This window comes from Leucoraja erinacea, chromosome 1 (genome assembly GCF_028641065.1).
Source record: "Leucoraja erinacea ecotype New England chromosome 1, Leri_hhj_1, whole genome shotgun sequence".
Lineage (NCBI taxonomy): Eukaryota > Metazoa > Chordata > Chondrichthyes > Rajiformes > Rajidae > Leucoraja > Leucoraja erinaceus.
This window is the reverse complement of record NC_073377.1, coordinates 151,257,978-151,280,787: the sequence shown is the minus strand read 5'-3', so window position 1 is coordinate 151,280,787 and position 22,810 is coordinate 151,257,978.

The window sequence follows — 22,810 nt, the reverse complement described above, 5'->3', positions numbered from 1 at the left end:
CCATGGCTCAGTAAAACTATAAAGGATAGTATTCGGCTGAAAGCAAGGGCATATAAGGTAGCTAGAGATAGTGGGAGGGTAGAGGATTGGGAAGCATTTAAAGGTCAGCAAAAAATAACTAAGAGATTAATTAAGACGGGGAAAATAGACTATGAAAGGAATTTAGCGAACAATATAAAAACTAATAGTAAGAGTTTTTATAGCTATATAAAAAGAAAAAGGGTGGCTAAGGTGAACGTTGGTCCATTGGAGGGTGAGACTGGAGAGTTGTTGGTGGGGAACATGGAAATGGCAAAGGCATTAAACGAGTATTTTGTATCAGTCTTCACCATAGAAGACACAAAAAATATTCCAACGCTGGATAAACAGGGGGCGGTAGGAATGGAGGAGCTAAATACTATTAAGATCACCAAGGAGGTGGTATTAGGGAAATTAATGAGACTGAAGGAGGATAAATCCCCTGGGCCTGATGGATTACATCCAAGGGTCTTGAGGGAGATAGCGGTGGGGATTGTGGATGCATTGGTGATAATTTTCCAAAACTCCCTGGAGGCAGGAACGGTCCCAGTGGATTGGAAAATGGCTAATGTAACACCTATATTTAAAAAAGGAAGTAAACAGAAGGCGGGTAACTATAGACCGGTTAGTCTAACATCGGTGGTGGGTAAAATGTTAGAGACAATTATTAAAGAAACACTAACGGGGCACTTGGATAAACATGACTTCATCGGACAGAACCAGCATGGTTTTGTGAAGGGGAAGTCCTGTTTAACGAATCTGCTCGAATTCTTTGAGGAAGTAACAACCCGGGTGGATAAAGGGGAACCGGTGGATGTGGTATACTTGGACTTCCAAAAGGCTTTTGACAAGGTGCCACATAAGAGACTATTGCTAAAAATAAAAAATTATGGGATTTGGGGTAATATATTAGCATGGGTAGAGGATTGGCTAACAAATAGGAAGCAGAGAGTGGGGATAAATGGTTCATACTCGGGATGGCAACCGGTAACTAGCGGGGTTCCGCAAGGGTCGGTGCTGGGACCCCAGTTGTTCACAATTTATATAAATGATTTGGAGGAGGGAACCAAGTGTAATATATCAAAATTTGCGGACGATACAAAAATGGGAGGAAAAGTAGGGGATGAGGAGGATAGGAAGAGTCTGCAAAAGGATATAGATAAGCTAGGTGAGTGGGCAACAACTTGGCAGATGAAATTTAATACTAATAAATGTGAAGTCATTCACTTTGGGAAAAAAAATGATAGGGCAAGTTATTTTCTAAATGAGGAGGAGCTGCGTTGTAATGCAACGCAAAGGGATCTAGGGGTATTAGTACATGAATCACTGAAAGTTAGTATGCAGGTGCAGCAAGCAATCAGGAAGGCCAATGGAGTTTTGGCCTTTATTGCTAGGGGGATTGAGTATAAAAACACGGAGGTCTTGCTGCAGCTGTACACAGTATTAGTGAGACCACATTTGGAATACTGTGTACAGTTCTGGGGGTCCATACTTAAGAAAGGATGTACTAGCCCTGGAGGCAGTGCAGCGAAGGTTTACAAGATTAATTCCTGCAATGAGGGGATTGACATATGAGGAAAGGTTAAGTAGGCTGGAACTCTACTCTTTGGAGTTTAGAAGAATGAGAGGCGATCTCATTGAAACATATAAGATCGTGAGGGGCCTTGATCGGGTGGATGCACCGAGGATGTTCCCAATGATCGGGGAAACTAGAACTAGGGGACATAGTTGCAGAATAAGGGGGGGCTCTTTTAAAACTGAGATGAGGAAGAACTTCTTCACCCAGAGGGTGGTTAATTTATGGAATTCACTGCCCCAGGGAGCAGTGGAAGCAGAAACTTTAAACATATTTAAGACTAAAATAGATGGTTTTTTAGCTGATAAGGGGCTACGGGGAGAGGGCAGGGATATGGACCTAGGTATGGTTAGTATAGTAAGACCTGAGTGATCTCCTGGACAAGTGTCGATCGCCTGGATTGGGGTCGGAGAGGAATTTCCCGGATTTTTTTCCCGAATTGGACCTGGGTTTTTATCCGGTTTTTTGCCTCCCCAGGAGATCACGAGGTTCTTGGGGTGGAGAGGGGTGATAGCGGTATAAAGGGGAGGGTAGTGTCTTGTGTTCTGTGTCTTGTGTCTACTGTTTGTGGGTAAGTGTGTCTGTTTAGTGTTCAGCCATGAGCGAGTGGCGGTGCGGGCTCGACGGACCTGGTGGTCTACTCTCGCACCTACTTTCTATGTTTCTAAGATGTCCCTGGATTTTCCCCCGCGTAGGCACGTTTCGCTGCCCTGATTCCTTTTTCCAGTGCAGTCCTGGTAGATCGAAGAGCGGCTGTGTTACCGGCTCTGTAGGCTCCATCATGAGCCCTCAGCAGCGAGCGCACCTCTGCTGTCATCCGTAGCTTTTCGTTTCCAGTGCAGTGAAGGTTTTCATGATAGTGACATCCTCGGTGCACTTGGCAATGTAGCTGGTTACTGTCTCTGCGTACTCCTCGATGTTGATGAGGTCATCATAGGATGCTGCTGTCCTGAACACATCCCAGTCAGTGTGCAGGACACAATCCTGCAGTGCTGAGGCTGCTCCCTCTGGCCAGATCCTGGTGTGTTTACTCTCCGCTCTTGACTTGTTTTTGCAGAGGTCTGTAGGCTGGTGTTAAAAACACTGAAATGTGGTCCGAGTGGCCCAGGTGAGGGCGTGGGGCTGCCTTGTAAGCCTCTGGGGTGTTGGTGTAAACCAAGTCCAAGGTGTTCTCTCCCCTGGTCTCAAAATCCACATATTGCTTGAATTTTGGGAGCACAGTCTTAAGGCTGGTGTGATTAAAATCCCCGGCCACCACAATGAAGCTATCAGGATATTTGGTCTGGAACTCACTGATGGCATCATGCAGGGCTCCCAGTGCTTCGTTGGCCTTAGAATTTACATTAGCACTTGGAGCAACATATACAGCCACAACAAAAACAACGGAGAATTCCCTCGGCAGATAGAAAGGCCGACATTTCACGATGAGGAATTCTATCAGCGGAGAGCAGTGTTTCCCGGCTATCGTAGCGTTCACACACCAGTCCTTGTTTATGTACAAGCACAGGCCTCCACCTCGGCTCTTACCAGAGCTAGCTGCCTCTCTGTCCGCACGGAACGATGTCATTCCCTCCAGCTGTATTGCCGTGTCCGGGATATTGCCGTGGAGCCATGATTCCGTGAAAACAAACACACAGCAGTCTCTTATATCCCTGTATATTGTTTTGAGAAGACGCAGTTCGTCAGGTTTGTTGTCCAGGGAGTGGACATTAGAGAGGAGAAGCGAGGGCACTGCCGGTCGGGTGCGGTTAGCTGTTAGCCTAGCGCGAATGCCTGCTCTTTTCCCCCGTCTCCGCCTCATGTAAGAGCCTGCTCTTTTACCCCGTTTCTGCCTCCTCTCACACCGCTTACGTCTCCTCCTCCTCCTCTCTCTCCTCTCCCGCCTCCTCTTTCCGATCGTATTCATATCTGCGGCCGATATGTTCGGCTTCGCAGCCGGTAGTAGTAGTCCATAGCGGCGTATTTGGTCTAAATCGCACCAAAACGTGCCCGTACTACTACCGTGGTTTGCCCCGATGTTTAGGAGCATGTTCCTGCAGTACATGTATCTTGGACAGACTGGACAAAACACACAACACTCACTTTTTAATGCTCCGACTATCTCCCGAGGGGCCGCTGCGACTGTGCGCGCCGCCATCTTGGATATTTGGGGATGTGAGTGGGTGTGGGATAGACAGAATGCGATGCAGGTGAGGGAAGGGCTGGGGGAAAGGTGAACAAAGGGAGATGCAATGAGGTGGACATGTAAGTGTGAGGAAGGTAAACATTGGGGGTGTGGATTGAACTTTCTAATTTCAAATAACTCACCTTTGATAATTGTGGACACAAGGGACAAAGGCAGATGCTGGTTTGCAAAAAAGAAGTTTGAAGAAGGATCCCAACCCAAAACATCGCCTATCCACATTCTCCAGAGATTGCCTGACTCGCTGAGTTGCTCCAGCAATTTGTGTCTTTTTTTGATTGATTTGGGGAGATTTATTTTCTGAAAATACATCTGCAGCATAACAGAAGCCATAGACCATTGTGACATTGTACAATCAGTACATTTATTTTCCTGGGTTGACCTTTGACTGGGAACATTATTCAAATACCTTGTTCTGTCAGCAGTAAGTCTTCATTAAATACAGCATTTTGAGATCTAATTTGCTCTATAATCCCACTGTATATGCCTATTCCTTTATATATTTGGAGACATTTTTCAAATATCTGAAACATGTTTATATTGTTACAGAACATTCAAAACTATAGAGGAGCCCAAATAGCTTTGTAGCTTTAGTATTAACAGGATATTTAATGTCTCAAATGTGATTAGTACTTGGTTGCAACTGGTGTGATGTCACTCTTAGAATTAAATTGGGGCTTACATTCAATGTCTAAAAAAGGTCTGATTCAGACATTAACTCTTTTTTACATAGGCAGTAAGCATCTGTGATGTTACACAGTAGTGGCATTTTAGGGTTAACTGTCTGCAACCTATAACATTCCAGTGGTAAAAACAGAAAAATGTTCAGCCTTTCTTTATCTTGTAACCCTTTCTTTATTTTTCTGGGCAACAGAGGAGTGGACGTCCACATTTCCAACACTAAGATAGTATTTTGCCCTGCAGTACTGAGACTCCGATTCTCTGCAATCATAACCTTGTATCCCTTCGTGACTTACTTTTCACAGTTCCGACGTAATATTGTATGTGGGAAATTGCACTGTGACTGTTTGACTTCCTAATCATGTGTGACAAGAACTTCAAAGTCATGGACTCAATGCATGATCCAACACACAGAGCTAGTCCACTGCCCAAATACGAAAATTCTCAAATAAAGGATTTTAATGACGTACAAACATAGAAAATAGGTGCAGGAGCAGGCCATTCGACCCTTCAAGCCTGCAACGCCATTCAATATGATCATGGCTGATCATCCAAATCAGTGCCCTGTACCTGCCTTCTCTCCATACCCCCTGATCCCTTTAGCCACAAGGGCCACATCTAACTCCCTCTTAAATATAGCCAATGAACTGGCCTCAACTACCTTCTGTGGCAGAGATTTCCACAGATTCACCACTCTCTGTGTGAAAAATGTTTTTCTCATCTCGGTCCTAAAAGACTTCCCCCTTATCCTTAAACAGTGACCCCTTGATCTGGACATCCCCAACAGGGGGAACAATCTTCCTGCATCTAGCCTGTCCAACCCCTTAAGAAAGTTTCTATAAGATCCCCCCTCAATCTTCTAAATTCTAGCGAGTACAAGCCGAGTCTATCCAGTCTTTCTTCATATGAAAGTCCTGACATCCTAGGAATCAGTCTGGTGAACCTTCTCTGTACTCCCTCTATGGCAAGAATGTCTTTCCTCAGATTTGGAGACCAAAACTGTATGCAACACTCCAGGTGTGGTGTCACCAAGACCCTGTACAACTGCAGTAGAACCTCCCTGCTCCTATACTCAAATCCTCTTGCTATGAATGCTAACATACCATTCGCTTTCTTCACTGCCTGCTGCACCTGCATGCCTACTTTCAATGACTGGTATACCATGACACCCAGGTCCTGTTGCATCTCCCCTTTTCCTAGTCTGCCACCATTCAGATGACATTTTAGTCCATCTCTGAGTTTTCATTACTAATTATATTCATAATGGCAATTGGTCTCCATGTCATCATTCCTCCATTTGTATTCTTCTTTAGCTCTACAGAGTTTTAGACAATAGACAATCGGTGCAGGAGTAGGCCATTCGTCCCTTCTAGCCAGCACCGCCATTCAATATGATCATGCCTGATCATCCCCAATCTGTACCCCATTCCTGTCTTCTCCCCATATCCCCTGATTCCGCTATCTTTAAGAGCCCTGTCTAGCTCTCTCTTGAAAATAATCCAGAGAATGTTACTCCAATTGTCTATGTGGAGTTTGCATGTTCTCCTTGTGACTGCATGGGTTTCCTCTGTGATCCTCCCACATCCTATAGATGTGCAGGCTTGTAGGTTAATTGGCTGCTGTACATTGGCTTGAGTGTGCAGCGAGTGGGTGCAAAAGTGGAATAACATAGAATTAGTGTGAATGGGTGATTGATGAGGTGGGCCGAAGGGCTCTTTTGCCCACTGTATTTCTAAGTGCTAAGTACGATTCTGGTTCATTGAGCATTCTCCATTTTAATTTGTTTATTAATTCTTGGCTTGTTCTTTGAATTCTGAAATGACTTCCCCAGTCCTCACAAACTTACCTTCCCATTCTTTAAACAGCGTTTTGACTAACGCCTTTGTTGTTGTGTTGTGATATATATGAGATTCAAATACTGTTTGGTAATGGCTCCTGTAAAGCATCTTGTGCCATTTTACTGTGTTAATGTGCCACGTAAATGCAAGCTGCCGTTTTTTTATTGGCATCTGATATTCAGCGTAATACTTCAGGAAACAGGTTCATACAATCGATGGGCAATAAACCCCTTAATGTAAGTGCAGTCATTCTTAATTAATTACATTTTAAAGGCTTCAGGTAACTTGCTTTGTCTGCATTTGAATGTGATCCAGTCATGATGTCTGTACCTCAGTTAATAATTTATGTCGGGCCGCCTAATATGAACCATCAAAATGAGAGTTCATGACCTTCAAGTACAGTAAGTTTATTGTTGGAAGTCTGCTCTATTGCTTGCAGTTATTATTCTGTGCACATGATTCAAACTGTTGTACTTACATTTTACATGTTTAATGCTTCCAGTATAATGGCTAACACAATAGAAATGCAAATGCATAACATCCATGGTTGAATTCTTGTTGTTTTCTCTCCACTGGGTGGTTACCAAGGAATGTATGGGTTGTGAAAGTTAATATTAAATAATGTCAAAACACAAAGTGGCTGATTGCTACATCGTCATTCCTTTTACACAGCATTTACAGTTCATTTTCTCACACTCTCTCCCCGTTTAACCTCACAAATAAAAGATATTGCAATATTGCAGATATTTGATCTTCTAAGGGGCAAATAAGAGAAAACAGCAAAATCCCCCTTTTTCCCCCCCTCAGTTCACTCTTTGCAATTGCCTCATACTTGGTTCTAACCTGCCACATCTCGAACATTGACAATAGCATTAGCTTTCTACAGATGCCGTTTGATCTTTCCAGCATTTTCTTTTGTCTTCCAAAATATTTTCCAGGTGTGATATCGCACATTTCAGATCCAGGATCAGTTGATTTATTTGGCAAGAATTCTTTGAGTGAAGGTATTTCGGAATCATTTTCCTCACACTTTTCTCTATGTTTTTTATCCTCAATCTGTGAATATTCAGGGGGCCTTTTGAGCCCTTTTCACTTGGCACTACATCACTCAGTGATCTTTTCATTATGTTCACCTCGCTGTGTACACTGAGAGTACCTTCTTCAGCAATAACATCAACAGGACGGGATCTACCACAGTCGCTGCCTCAAACAGGCGGCCAAAATCATCAAGGACCCACACCATCCTGGTCACACACTCATCTCTCTGTTGCCATCAGGTAGAAGGTACAAGAGCTTGAAATCTGGTACATCCAGGTTCAGGAACAGCTTCTTCCCCACAGCCATGAGGTTATTAAACACAGCATAAAACAAACTGAACTATAACAGCCTATTGCACTTTATTTGTTTATTTATGTGTATATATATGGTCTAAGATGTATAGGCACACTGATCTGTTCTGTATTATGCCTACAATACTCTGTTTTTTTTTGTTTTTTTTACAAAATATTTATTCAATTATTAAAAAATAATATTTACACTACAATAAAACAAGCCAGAACCCACCACCATAAATACAATACAAACATATATCCATAATAAACTATTGTACAATTATGACACAATCCTTATTGAGGATACATTCAACACCCTGCGGAGCCCAGCCGTCCCGGAACTCCCTCAGGGTGCCCACAGACAGGGCGTATTCCCTTTCTAATCCCACCCGGGCACGGGCGTAACCCCGGAAAAGGGGCAGGCAGCTGGCTCGGGTGGAGCCCCCCACCGTCTGGCGCCGTGACTCGCGGGTGGCCAGCTTGGCCTACAATACTCTGTTGTGCTGCAGCAAGCAAGAATGTCATTGTTCTGTCTGGGACACATGATAATAAACTCTTGACTTGACTTGAGGTTTTATAAAGTACTTCACATAGTAAAACTTACAGAGAGGCGTCACTACAGTAGTACCAATAACAATGTCAAAAGATTTAGTACTGACTCGCAGAAAGGGCGGCATAGTGTCGCAGCAGTTGAGTTGCTGTCTTGTAACACCAGAGACCCTGGTTCAATCCTGACTACGTGACTGCATGGGTTTTCTCCGGTTTCCTCCTACGCTCCAAAGACCTACAGATTTGTAGGTTAATTGGCTTCAGTAAAATTGTAAATTGTCCCTAGCATGTAGGACAGTGCTAGAATATGGGGTAATCATTGGTCAGTGTGGACAGTGGGCCAAAGGACCTGTTTTTGTGCTGTATCTCCAAAGTATAAAAAATGAAATATCAGAAACGATGATTAAAAACCTTGTCTTAAGGGTGATTTTAAGGAGCATCTTATGGGGGGAAAGAAAGGGTGGCAGACAGAACAGGTGGTATTTCCAGCAGGTAGGGCCTTGGCAGTTGAAGACATCACGATCACGGATAAAGTGTTGAAAGTCAGGTGAGTAGGAAAGGGAAGAATTGATGGGATGCCACAATCTCAGAGATAGTATTTCAGGAGAAGGTTACAAGAGGTCACCGGTGAGGAGAGGAGGGGTCATTAGAGATGCCTAGATTTTTTACAGCCTATTTCGGGTCTGGTTTCTCTTTTGAAAGTTTCAAAGACTATTCATAGTGAACTAACTCTTTACTACATTCCCAATGTATTACATTCCACTTTGATAGGCCTTGGTGAGGCATACTGCCCTTTCTCCAGTTTGTTACCTCTTTGTTATGGATTATTTTGCAACACGGTGGAGGAATTAAAGTTAAAGCAAATGCATTGATGAATTGAAGTTATTCAGGTGTCCATCACCTGAATCCATCCCCTTTATAGTTTAAGAATCTTCTTTTTGATCAGGCAGTGTCCTGGAATCAATGATGACTTAAGGGCCTGTCCCTTAAGTCATCATTGCCCAAAATATGCGACCTTGTGGTCTCTTGAGGCGTACGGGCACCGTATTGCTGCACGGGGCCGATCCCACTTAGAAGCGCGGAGGGGTATGGAATTGTGCAGGGCTGGTCCCAACATCGTGCGGGGCTCCGAAATTCTTGCAGTGACCGAAATGCTTGCGTGGCAACGGCCTGTCGGCCCGCGTACGCACGCAGGCACATTGCGGTTGTAAGCAGCGTCTTGACGTTGTACGCAGCGTCTTGATGGCGTAGGCAGCGTCTTGACGGCGCACGCCTAGCGTTATGACGTCACCGCCCGACGCCGTGCAACGGCCAAATTCAGTCGGCCCGCCTCCTGCCCAGCTGATTTGTAAGTATGATGTAAATGACATCACGCGCAAACTTAGCACGAACTTAACGTGAACTTCGTGCGAACTTATCGCAAACTTAGCACGAATTTCGCGTGACCTCCGCTTCTGGTTGGTCGTGCCAAACGCACGCAATCGCATGCAAGTGGGACAGGCACTTTGCTTCCTCTTTTGTTCAGAGGCAACTGAAGATACCAATGTGGAATTGACGGACTCTACCACAGATAGGATAGGAGGAGAGTGAAAGGATGTGGGCTGTTAGCTCATCGGGTTCTATGTTCCTTATGTTCTTTCCACCATTTACGCCAAAGTTCTTCATTCTCCCATTGAAGACACCACGCTACAGGAATTACAAAGACGATTTTCAAGGATGTAGCTATAGGGAGCGGATGGGCAGGCTAGGACTAAATCCCTTAGAATGCAAGAGGTTGAGGGGTGTTCTTATAAAGATGAATAAGATTGTGAGGCGAATAGATAGGGCAAATGCACAGAGTCTTTTACGCATTGGTGAGGCCAATTTTGGAGCATGGTGTACAATTTTGGTCACCTAATTATAGGAAGGATGTCAACAAAATAGAGAGAGTACAGAGGAGATTTACTAGAATGTTGCCTGGGTTTCAGCAACTAAGTTACAGAGAAAGGTTGAACAAGTTAGGGCTTTATTCTTTGGAGCACAGAAGGTTAAGGGGGGACTTGATAGAGGTCTTTAAAATGATGTGGGGGAGACAGAGTTGACGTGGATAAGCTTTTCCCACTGAGAGTAGGGAAGATTCAAACAAGGGGACATGACTTGAGAATTAAGGGACAGAAGTTTAGGGGTAACTTGAGGGGGAACTTCTTTACTCAGAGAGTGGTGGCTGTGTGGAATGAACTTCCAGTGAAGGTGGTGGAGGCAGGTTCATTGGTATCATTTAAAAATAAATTGGATAGTTATATGGATGGGAAGGGAATGGAGGGTTATGGTCTGAATGCAGGTGTATGGGACTAGGGGAGAATACGTGTTCGGCACGGACTAGAAGGGTCGAGATGGCCTGTTTCCGTGCTGTAATTGTTATATGGTTATAGTAGGGGAATCAAGAACCAGAGGACATAGGTTTAAGGTGTGATGGAAAAATAAATCAATATGAACCTGAGGGGCAACTGAGGCGGATGGAACAAATTACCAAAGGAGGAATATGAGGCAGGTACTATAACAACATTTAAAATACATTTGGACAAATGGATAGGAAAGGTTTAGGGGGATATGGGCCAAACACAGGCAGGTGGCACTAGAGTAAATGGGACATCTTGGTCTGCATGTGCAAGTTGGGCTGAAGAGCCTATTTCCATGTATCTATGTTAATAAAAGTATGACCTTGACCGCATTTGGCTCGCTGTGCTGTGATTTTCAAGAGAACGCCAACACTCTGCAAGATGGAGGAAGCCAGAGAGTCACGTCTCTCTGAGCTGAATAACACTGAACACATGTCTACTAAACTGTGAGTGCTCTTAATGTGGTTTGAAAATGAAAATATGGTTGGTTTGAAGTAAAAATGCACTGCAAATGGTTGTTTGGGTTGAAGTAAAAATGCACTGCAAATGGTTGTTGGGGGGGGGTTGGGTTGAAGTAAAAATGCACCGCAAATGGTTGTTTGGGTTTGGGTTGAGGTAAAAATGCACTGCAAATGGTTGTTTGGGTTGAATTACAAGTGCACTGCAAATGGGGGGTTGGGTTGAAATAAAAATGCACTGCAAGTGGTTGTTTGGGTTGAAGTAAAAATGCACTGCAAAAGGTTGTTTGGGGGCTTTTTGGGTTGACGTGAAAAGGCACTGCAAAGGGTTGTTTGTCTTAACTTGACAACTTCCTGTTTGCACTATATTGATTTTATGTAAAACGCTACCACTTATGGCTGTGATTTTTGCCCATCTTACTCATTCCCCCTCTGCTGATCAGGTGCAGAAGATTCTTCCCATCACTGAAAAATAAAAGTGTTTTAGTGTTTAAAAAATGTTGAGAATCTCTCTCCCGTCAATCATGCCATGAAGGCCACACCTTTTCCGGTGGAAGGGGGAGATTATAAAACCCGGAAGTGTGGGTGTGGCTCAGTCTGCATGATGGGGAGGGAGAGGTCACAACTCTGTCTGAGCTGTGAATCAACTGAACACATAGAATGTCTAATGAACTATGAAACTGCACTTGAATTTGGTGCCTTGCACCCTGCTTGAAGTGGTATGAAACTGCACTTGAATTTTGTGGCCTTGCATCCTGCTTGAAATGGTTGGAAACTTCACTTGAATTCGTTGACCTCGCACCCTGCTTGAAGTAGTAGGAAACTGAACCTGAATTTGGTGGCCTTGCACCCTGCTTGAAGTGGTATGAATCTGCACATGAATTTTGTGTCCTTGCAACCTGCTCGAACAGGTAAGAAACTGCACTTGAATTTGGTGGCCTTGCACCCTGCTTGAAATGGTAGGAAAATGGATTTGAATTTGGTGGCCTTGCACTCTGCTTTGAAATGGAATTTCAAGGAATAGCCGTGTCAGCTGCCAGCACATCAGGCTTGAGGGACTGAGCTGCCACCCCAAGAATACATTGGGCCCACAATGTCCATACTAGCCCTCTGGAGACCAGTAGTCCCTGCAGCCAACAACACCCATACCGGCGCTCCAGAAAGCCCCCCCCCCCCCACTGGCCACCAATATTGGAATTGGTGGAGAGGTGGAAAATTGCGTCGGGGGACCAGCCCTCCCGTGTGAACATGGGACCCAAAGGGTCCCCCTTAGCCTAGTATATATATATATATCTACTGCCACATTGCTGCCATTATTTATATAATTATTATAAAACGGCTGCAATGGGGCAGTATTAATCTGAATTCCATTATGACGTAGGGGATTGTGGTGAGATTAGTGCCGATTTTCTAATGCTCCCATAGAAGGCCTGCTAACTGACCCCCTCCTCTTACTGCAGCTGTTAAACAAAGCTCTGGGAAACTGCAAAGTTGCTCTTCATTTTTTTGATGCCCTTTTGTGTGGATGCAGAAGTTCTCATTGATCTCGTAAAAATCACGGTGGTCACGGTGGGGCAACGGTAGAGTTGCTGCCTTACAGTGAATGCAGCGCCAGGAATCCGGGTTCGATCCCGACTGTGGGTGCTGTCTTTGCAGAGCTTGTACATTCTCCCTGTGACCTGCGTGGATTTTCTCCAAGATCTTCGGTTTCCCCCCCCACACTCCAAAGACAAACAGGTTTGTAGGTTAATTGGCTTGGTAAATGTGAAAATAGTCGCAAGTGGGTGTAGGATGGTGTTAATGTGCAGGGCTTGCTGGTCGGCATGGACCCGGTGTGCCAAAGGGCCTGTTTCCGGGCAGTATCTCTAAACTAAAATCAAGTGTACTTCAATTTGCATATAACTTTAGCCTGACAAGATCTTCTGGTCCTCATGCCAGTGATCTCCAAAATTACACCAATTGGAAGCAGATATAACTGGAGACATGCAAGAACCTGAACAGTGGGGAAGAGGCCAACTTCCCCTGATGATAATACTCCATTCCTTGCATTGCTTCTTAAAGTCATATGATAGGAGCAGAATATGGCCATTCGGCACATCAAGTCGACTATGCCATTCAATCATCCCTCCTAACACCATTCTCCTGCCTTTTCCCCATAACCCTTGACACTTCTAGTAATCAAGAATCTATCTATGCCTTAAAAATATCCATTGTCTTGACCTCCACCGCCTTCTGCGACAAAGAATTCTAAGGTAACTGGCAATACACATCAAACATGGAGACTCTATTGTGCTACGCATCGGGTTTCAGAACACAAAGACTCAGAATCCCAGGACACAAAGATGGTCGGTCGTGCGAGGAGAGGAGAGGGTCATCGATCGGTTCGCGGGAGCTTCTCCTGTACTCCGAGAGCATTGTCCGACTGGATTTCTATAATGGTGCCAAAAATGGTGTGTGTAAGTATGCAAGAGTAATTTCACTGTGCAGTTACAAATATGTGACAAAATAACGCACCATTGAACCAGAATGCTGTCAATAGAGGACAGCAGTTGCTGCTGCAGAAAGATGAGCAAGAATATCAGGTCAGAGGTCCATAAGGTGGAGCTGCAGAAGCGACAGGAGGAAGAGGAAAGTGAATCAGGGCGAATCTGAGGAAGAATCGCTGCAGCGAGATGTTGTTTGCAATTTGGAACACAACTGCCTGAGAAGGTGTTGGATTCAGGTACTTTCACATCATTTAAAGGGGTGGGAGATTGCAACCTTCACGTGGTCCACCCAGTTTCGATGAATGCAATCAACATGGTGTGCACATGACCAAATAGAACAAGTTATCGTACAAATTTAGGCTGTGCTCGCCATGCGCAAGAAGAAGAATACATTTAAGTTGCAACTGGGCGAGCACCTGAATTGTCAAAGCACAGTAGACTATGGACCAAGAACTAATAAATAAGATTAACATAGATAACTACTTGATGGTTGTCATGAACCATAGTGAACTGAAGGGCCTGCTTCTGTGTTAAATGACTATGATCATGAGGACTAAGACGGCTACAGGAATATTCTTGATTCGTGTCCACAGCCTCACTTCCCAACTGAATGTAGAGAGAAGGAATGGCATAGAAAGATGTAGCAACCACAAATAAGCATTGATTGCGAGGCGAACTAGCAGGTTTGTTATGAAGAAGGGTTATAACCGTCTGAAGAAGGGTTTCGGCCCGAAACGTTGCCTTTTTCCTTCGCTCCATAGATGCTGCTGCACCCGCTGAGTTTCTCCAGCTTTTTTGTGTACCTTCGATTTTCCAGCATCTGCAGTTCCTTCTTAAACAGGTTTGTTATATACCCAGCTCTTAGGACAATTTTAGTCTCAGTGTGCCCTCTGCCTTTAAGGAGGATGAAAGTCTCCTTCAGCTGAGTTTGCAAGGACCTCTCCTCAGCATGTACTCTCCCTCATGTTGATCGTACATCCTGAATGGGCAGCTTGGTATGAAACTAGTGAGATGGTCCCTTCCTTCTGCCATCTCTGCGGGACTTCTGTGTGCTCTCGATGCATGGACTCAATACTCTTCATACCATCTCAAATGTCTCATCTCCACTTTGTGAGCGTTTGTGAGCATTTGTGAGCTAGCAGTTTTTCAGGATTTTAGTTTTGTTTATTGTCACAGTGAATAGTTTTTGTTGCGTGCGGGAGACGTTCCGTCTTTTCCAATACGCTTTGGGCACACTCTTCAAAATCTTCCTGTGGCAGATCTCAGAACAGAGTGTTTTTTTAAAAGTCTGGTGTCCGACATGTGAATGATGTGGTTTGTCCTAGAAAGCTGACTGAGGATGATTGGCAATTTTGGCCTCGGAGGGGACACCCATGTTGCTGTGCTTCGCCCTCCTGAGAATTTGGCGGATTTTGCAAAGCTGGCGTTGGTGGTATTTTCAGCACCTTGAGGCACCTGCTGTTCGTAGTCCAAGTCTTAGAGGCATAAAGGAGGGCAGGGATCACTGCTGCCAGTTAGTCCATAAGTTCGTGTGTTCGTTCTGAGGCTTTCATTTTCAAACACTATCTTCAAACACTATTTTCCAGAGAGCTGTGCTGGTGCACTAACGCCAGGAGTGAATTTCATCCATGACGCCTGCCTTTGCTGATAAGGGAAGTGGTCAGGAACGGAAAGCCATTACAATGGAGCAACAGTTTGGAACAGGATCCGGCCGAAAGTTTAGGTTCCTCCCAAAGGAAGTTCAAACCCCAAGACACAACGCTTCCTTTCTCTAATTGCTTCCACTACTAACAATAAAGTCCTTCAGCAATGAATACCAGAAGATAGTTCTCTGCTGGGCCAGCGGAGTAAAATAAATAAATGAAGCTAAAAACATTTCTGTTTGCCTGCCTGAACGGAATGTTTGCTGGAGCAAGAATAAAAAAGTAATTGAATAAATCGGCAGCATTCCAAAGGACCACATCTGGACTACAGCATTTTCAGCTCTTCCAGTAACTGGCTGAATGCACAAAGGACTGGTCAGTAAAATAGAATAGACACAGCAAGAGATCAAGTTAGTTGTTGTTCCCCAGAGAGTACTGCATTGATCATGAATATTCACATGCAAACAGCTGAGGATTAGGAAATATTTCTTCTGATACAAAACTCAATGATATGTGGCACAAGATTCTGATGCACAAGATTCCGTATCTCCAGTAATTCATCATGTCTTAAGGGCCTGTCCCACGAGCATGCGACTGCATGCAGCAAACGCGACCTAACGTGGTCGCTTGAGCCGTACGACCTCGCGGGGCTGGTCCCACTTCGATCGCCGGTAGCCGTATGGAGTTGTGCGGAGCAGGTATACACTCCGAAAAACTGACACTGTTCAAAAATTCCGTCTCGTCTCGACGCCGTACGCACCGTCTCGACGCCGTACGCAGCGTCTTGACGGCGTACGCCTAGCGCGAACTTCCCGCGGACTTCGCTCGAACTTCACGTCAACTCATACAGGATCACTCGACCTCCGCGCGGCCCCCGCTTCCGGTTTGGTCGTGCTTGCCGCATGCAGTCGCATGCTCGTGGGACAGGCCCTGTACGGGGATCACTCGACCACCGCGTGGCCCCACGTGGCCCCCGCTTCCGGTTTGGTCGTGCTTGCCGCATGCTCGACAGGCCCTTTATGCTTTGGTGTTCGGCAATTAGCAAATCATTGCTGATCTATCGAGGCAGTAATTGGTGGTTCTGTGTATCTATCAAATCAGTAATGCACAGTTTCGATAACGTACAGTAATGTGCTTTCCACTGTTATAGGGAAGGATAGCAAATAGTTTACAAATATATGTTATAGAACATTTTTGTTTTGAGCAACATAATCGTTCTACTAATCGTAGTTAGAGAGTCATACAGCATGAAACAGTCCATGATGTATCAGTCCATGCCAACCAAGATGCTATGCTAATCCCATTTTCCTGCATGTGGCTATATCCATCTATTAATTTTCTATCCATTTACCTAAATGCTTTTTGAACACTCTGATTGTATCTGATTCAACTATCTTCTCTGAGCGCTTCAGTTCCCACCACACTGTGTGAATAAACTTGCCCTGATAAGATCTCCTTGAATTCTCTCCATTTTCACCTTAAACCCATGTCCTTTAGCTTTAGAATCTCCCACCCATTGAAAAAGACTGTGACTATCTACCCTGTCTATGCCTCCCATAATTTTTAAACCTCTATAAGGTCACCCGCAGTCTCCTATGTTCCAATGAGAATACATTCCAGACTATCTAATCTCCCCTTATAAGTACACCCCACCATTCCATCAACATCTTGGTGAATCTTTTGTGCACTCGTTCTCTCACTACTCAATTTCTACAGTGTGGTGACCAGAATAATCTGTGTTGCCTACCCATTTAGACAGGTACATGGAAAGGATAGGTTTAGAGGGATATGGGCCAAATGCAGGCAGGTGGGACTAGGATAGATAGGGCTTGTTTGTCGGTGCGGGCAAGATCAGCCAAAAGGTCTGTTTACATGTAATATGATCCTATGACTCTACCGGTCCCAATGAAGGCTAGCAAGATAAATCTTCCTCCGACATTTCTGTCACCGCCAGCGTGATCCCACTACTGGTCGCATCTTCCCATCCCCTCCCTTTTCCACCTTGCGCAGGGACCGCACCCACTGCAACTCCTTGGTTCGCTCATCCTTTCCCTCCCAAACCACCCCCTCCCCAAGAGGGGAAACTATAGGCCAGTTGGCCTGACTTCAGCGGTTGGTAAGATTTTAGAGTGCATTATCAAGGAGAGGTTTCTGGGCACTCAGAAGCTCATGATAAAATAGGTCGAAGTCAGCATGATCTTGCCTGACAAACCTGTTGGAATTCTCTGAGGAAGTAAATAGCAGGATAGACAATGGAGAATCAGTGTATACTGTTTACCTGGACTTTCGTGAATGTCTTTGATAATGTGCTGCACGTGAGGACTAAAGTGTCGACGCTGCCTTGCAGCTGCGGCTCGCCTGCAGTCCGTTTGTCTTTTCTTTTTTGTTTTCTTTTGTCCCGTTGTTACAGTTTATTTTGGTTTATTTAGTTGTGTATGTGTTGGGGGATGGGAGAAACATGTTTTTTTACTTCCTTCAGGGGGGATGCGACCTTTCTTGCCGTATCCCCCATCTCCATCTCCATCTGCGCTGAGGCCTGTCGTGGAGCTGGCGGCCTCCAACTGGGACCGACCTCGAGGCTCCGGAGGCAGAGGCAGGACTTACTAATGCGAGGCTGGCCGACTTCGGGGCTGTGGTTGCGTTGCGACCTGACGTCCGACCCGACTTTGGAGCCTTGGAGGCTCGGCCGCGGGCCAGTGGACGACATCGTCGGGAGCTCGCAGAGCACAGGTTGGTGACCTGTTTTCCGGAGCTCCCACAGCAACAGCTTCGTCCGCTGGACTGGAGGGCGGCAACTTCGGCAGCTTCGACCGCTCCGGGCCGCGGAGTTTGAACCGGCTCGGATTCAGCCGCGGGACTTACTTACCATCACCCGGCGGGGTCACAACATCGGAAGCCTGGATCGCCTCAGCGCAGAGGGAGAGGAAGGAGGGAAGAGACAAGGACTTTGGGACTTTTTGCCTTCCATCACAGTGAGGAGAGATGGACTCACTGTGGTGTTAATTGTAATGTCACTGTGGTGTCATTTCCTGTTAAACTGTGTTGAGTGTGTGTTTAGTCGTGCTGGGCTCTCTGACCAGAGCTGTGACCGTGGACGTAAGGTCAGTAAGGACGGGTTGAATGTCATATTATTGTTATTTATTAAAATTAGAATACATGTCATTCTAATAAATTCAATAACATTCAACAGCCGTTCCGACCGGCAGCGGCACAACAGTGGCTCTTAGTGTGGGGTGTTTGTGCGCGATACTGCAGGTTCTTAACAGTCTTATACCTGTGGGAAGAAGCTTTTGTTGCACTGAAAAGTGCAATGGTGAAAACATGCGATAAAATGATGGAATTGATGCATCTCTTCGTGTAAACAGGAAGGGGAGTGAATGTGCGGTCTTCACTATCCTGTCCACGTGCGGCTGCTAAAGGAGTGATGATGTCAACTCATGGTATCAAAGGGAAGAATACTAACTCTTGGATAGCTGTGGTTGGCTGGATGGCGGAAGGCAAAGAGTGGAAATAAAGGGGAAGTTTACTCTATGGCTGCCAATGACCAGCGGTGTTCCACTGCTACACGACCAGTGGCGTCCCACTGCTACATGACCAACAAAGACGCCTATCGCTCCATCCCTCGCCCTCACTTCGGAAATCCGACCATTCAGCGAGACGGATGTTCAGCAACTGTGGCAGGGCTTGAGTGCCATCGCATCCTTCAAGGCGAAATCAGGAGGCAGCTCAAATCACAGCGAAGCATCACTCCCTGACGAGCTCAATATTTTCTACGCACGGTTCGATAGGGTGAACACTGATGTACCTTCCCGAGCCCCTATTTGCCCTGACGGTGTTACAGTCATAGTCAACAACCTGGCTCTCAACCTCAGTAAGACCAAGGAACCAGTGGCGTAGGGTGGGTTTTGAGCGCCCGGGGCAGTTTAAAATATTGCGCCTCCTCATTAGCGGCTAGCCATGGCCCATGAGCTGTTATAAATCCAAGTTTTGTATTTATTTTCTCAACCTAACAAAAAGATGGCGGCGCTGCCTTAGCAGCTGCGGCTCGCCTGCAGTCTGTCTGCTTTTTTTCTTTCTTTTTTTGTGTTGTTCTTTTGTCCTGTTTAGTTGATTTTTGGTTTATTATGTTGCGTATGTCGTGGGGGGGGGAAACACGTTTTTGGTCTCTTCCTTCGGGGGATGCGACTTCTTTTGTCGTATTCCCTGTCCCCTGCCGAGGCCTAATGGTGGAGCTGGCGGCCTCGGAGCTGGGGCAGCGGCAGCAGCAGCGGCGACCAGAACTCAGAGCTGGGCAGCGGTTTTGACAGCGGCAACGGCGGCCTGGCCTTGGAGCGGGGACAGCAACAGCGGCCACACGGCATCGGAGCTGGGACGGCAGCGGCCCGGCATCAGAGCTGGGACGGCGGCAGGAGCGAGTGGCTGCGACGGCGGAAGCGGTAGCGACAGTGGCAGCCTGGCCTCGGAGCGGGTACAGCAACAGCGGCCACACGGCATCGGAGCTGGAGCAGCGGCAGCGGCGACCTGGCCTCGGAGCTGGGACAGCGGCGACCAGAACTCGTAGCTGGGGCACGTTCCGGCGGCCGCGGCCACTCGACCCGACCGCGGGCCCAGTGGACGGCAGCGGCGGCTGGGACAGCGGCAGCGGCCTCGGCGCAGAGATCGCTGGTTGGTTAAAATTGTTGGATACATTTTTAGGGGCGCAAAAAAATTGTTGGATAAAAAAAATTTATAAAATGACAAAAAATGTTACATTTTATTACAATAATTCAGGGGAAGGCTGCCAAAGATGTGCAGCGTGCCTTTAGAACAAAATGTTTTGCCATTTTATAATTTTTTTTATCCAACAATTTTTTTGCGCCCCTAAAAATTTAGCGCCCGGGGCAACCGCCCCTCTTGCCCCCCCCCCCCACGCTATGCCACTGCAAGGAACTGATTGTGGACTTTAGTAGGGGAAGGATGAGGACATACAATCCTGTCTATTTCAACAGGACGATGGTGGAGAGGGTCAATAACTTCAAATTCCTGGGCGTGCATATATCAGAAGATCTTTCCTGGACCCAGCACACCAATGCAATTGTAAAGAAGGCACATCAGCGACTCTTCTTCCTGAGAAGGTTACGGAGATTCGGCATGTCGAAGAGGATTCTCCTAAACTTCTACAGGTGCACGGTAGAGAGCATTCTGACTGGTTGCATCGTGGCCTGGTTCAGCAACTTGAATGTCCAGGAGCGAAAAAGGCTACAAAATGTTGTGACCACTGCCCAGTCCATCACCGGCTTTGACCTCCCCACCGTCGAAGGGATCTATCATAGTCACTGACTCAAGGAGGCAGCCAAAATCATCAAGGACCCACAACATCCTGGCCACACACTTATTTCACCACTGCCACCAGGAAGAAGGCACAGTAGCCTGAATACTGCAATGTTCAAGTTCAGGAACAGCTTCTTCCCCACAGCCATCAGGCTAGTAAACACAACAAATAAACTATGAGCTCTGAACTGCAAAATACTATATTATCATTATTTGTTATTTGCACTTTATTTGTTATTTATTTAACTTTTTCTTTTCCCCCCGTTATATACAATATTTACATATTCACATATTCTGTTGTGCTGCAGCAAGTAAGAATTTCATTGTCCCATCTGGGACATATGACAATAAAACACTCTTGACTTAATGATTTGAATGAGGGGATTGAAAGGTGTATGGCCACGTTTGTAGATAAATTGGAGATAGATGGAGGGGCAGGTAATGTAGAGAAAGCAGGTACCCTGCAGAAGGCCTTGGGCAGGTTGGGAGAGTGGGCAACGAAATGACAGATGGAATACAGTGTAGCAAAGTGTGGAGTCATGCATTTTGTTAGTAGGAACAAATGTGTAGACTATTTTCTAAATTGAGAGAGAATTCTGAAATTGGACGTACAAAGGGACTTGGGAGTGCTGCTGCATGATTTCTAGCAAGTTAATTTGCAAGTCGAATCGGTAGTAGGGAAAGTAAATGCAATGCTAGCATTTATTTTCAGAGGACTAGAAATACAAAAACAGGAATGTATTCCTGTGGCTTTATAAGTTGGTCAGATTGCATATGGAGTATTATGAGCAATCATGGGGACCATTTCTGAGGAAGGATGTGCTGGCTCTGGAGAGGGTCCAGAGGAGGTTTACAAGAATGATCCCAGGAATGAATGGGTTAACATATGATGGGCATTTGATGGCACTGGGCCTCTACTCGCTGGAGTTGAAAAGGATGAGGTGGGACCTCATTGAAACTTGTCAAATAGTCAAATACCTGGATAGAATGGATGTGGAGAGGATGTTTCCACTAGTAGGTGAGTCTAGCACCATAGGCCATAGCCTCAGAATTAAAGGACGTATCTTTAGAAGGAGATGAGAAGAAATGTCTTTAGCCAGAGGGTGGTGAATCTGTGTAATTCTTTGCCACAGTCTGAGGAGGCCAAACCAATGGATATTTTTAAGACAGAAATTTATAGATTCTTGACTAGACTAAGTGGGACCCGTTGGGTCCCAGCATCACACGGGAGGGCTGGTCACCAACGCAAAATCCCACCACTCCACCAATTCCATCACTGCTCACCAGTGGGAGTGGGGGGGGGGGCTGTCTGTTGCGCTAGTATGGGTGTTGCGGGCCGAAGGTACTGGTTTCCAGAGGGCTAGTATAGACATTGTGGGCCGTATGGATGCTTGGGCAGGCATCCAACTGTTGCAATAATTTTAAAAGCCAAGCCAAGGTAAACAATTGGGCTGCAGACACCCGACAACCAAAATTCATTTTGTGAAAACAAACTTGTTAAAAAAGGCTTTACAGCCGCATCGAGGGGACTCACCGTGGAGTAGACGTGCGTTCAGTGTTATTCGCAGCTCAGAGAGCTTTGACACTCTCGCTTCCTCGGTCTGGCAGAGACTGAGTGAGGCACGACACTTCCTGGTTTTATAGTCCCTCCCCCAGCCGCCAGCGGAGGCAGCAGAGAGAATGGGGAATTTTGTAAAAACATTAATATCTCTCTCATTTTTCATCGACGGAATAAATCCTCTACACTCATATGGCGGAGGGGGGCTCTGAGCAAGGTGGCCAAATATGACGGCTGTAGGTGGCGGCGTTCTCTCGGAAATCGCAGCACAGTCGGCCAAAAGCGGTCAAGATCAGAGATTGAGTAATATAGATTAGCAATGGTGTCAGGAGTTATGCGGAGAAGGAACGAGAATGGGGCTGAGAGGGAAGAAAGATAGATCAGCCATTAATGAATGGTGGAGACTTGATGGACCAAATGGTCTAATTCTGCTCCTATAACTTATGAACTATGAACAGCACCTCATATTCTGCTAGGGTAGTTTACAATCTAGTGGCACGAACATTGAATTCTTCAATTTTAGGTGACGACAAAACAGCCCCCTCTACTCTTTCTTCCCCCATGACACCCTCCCACAATTCTGTTCCGCCCTTTCCCTCTCCTTTATGCCCGTCTTAAACTCATAACGATTTCTTCCCTCCCCCTCCCTTTGCACCTACATTCCTTCTTATCACTCCTCTTTAAGGGCCCGTCCCACTTGGCAATTTTTTTGGTGACTGCTGGCATCATTGACTGATGTATCAAGCCAACAAAAAATTTGTGGCATGATTCGGCGTGACGCGGCGTGATGCGGCTAGATGAC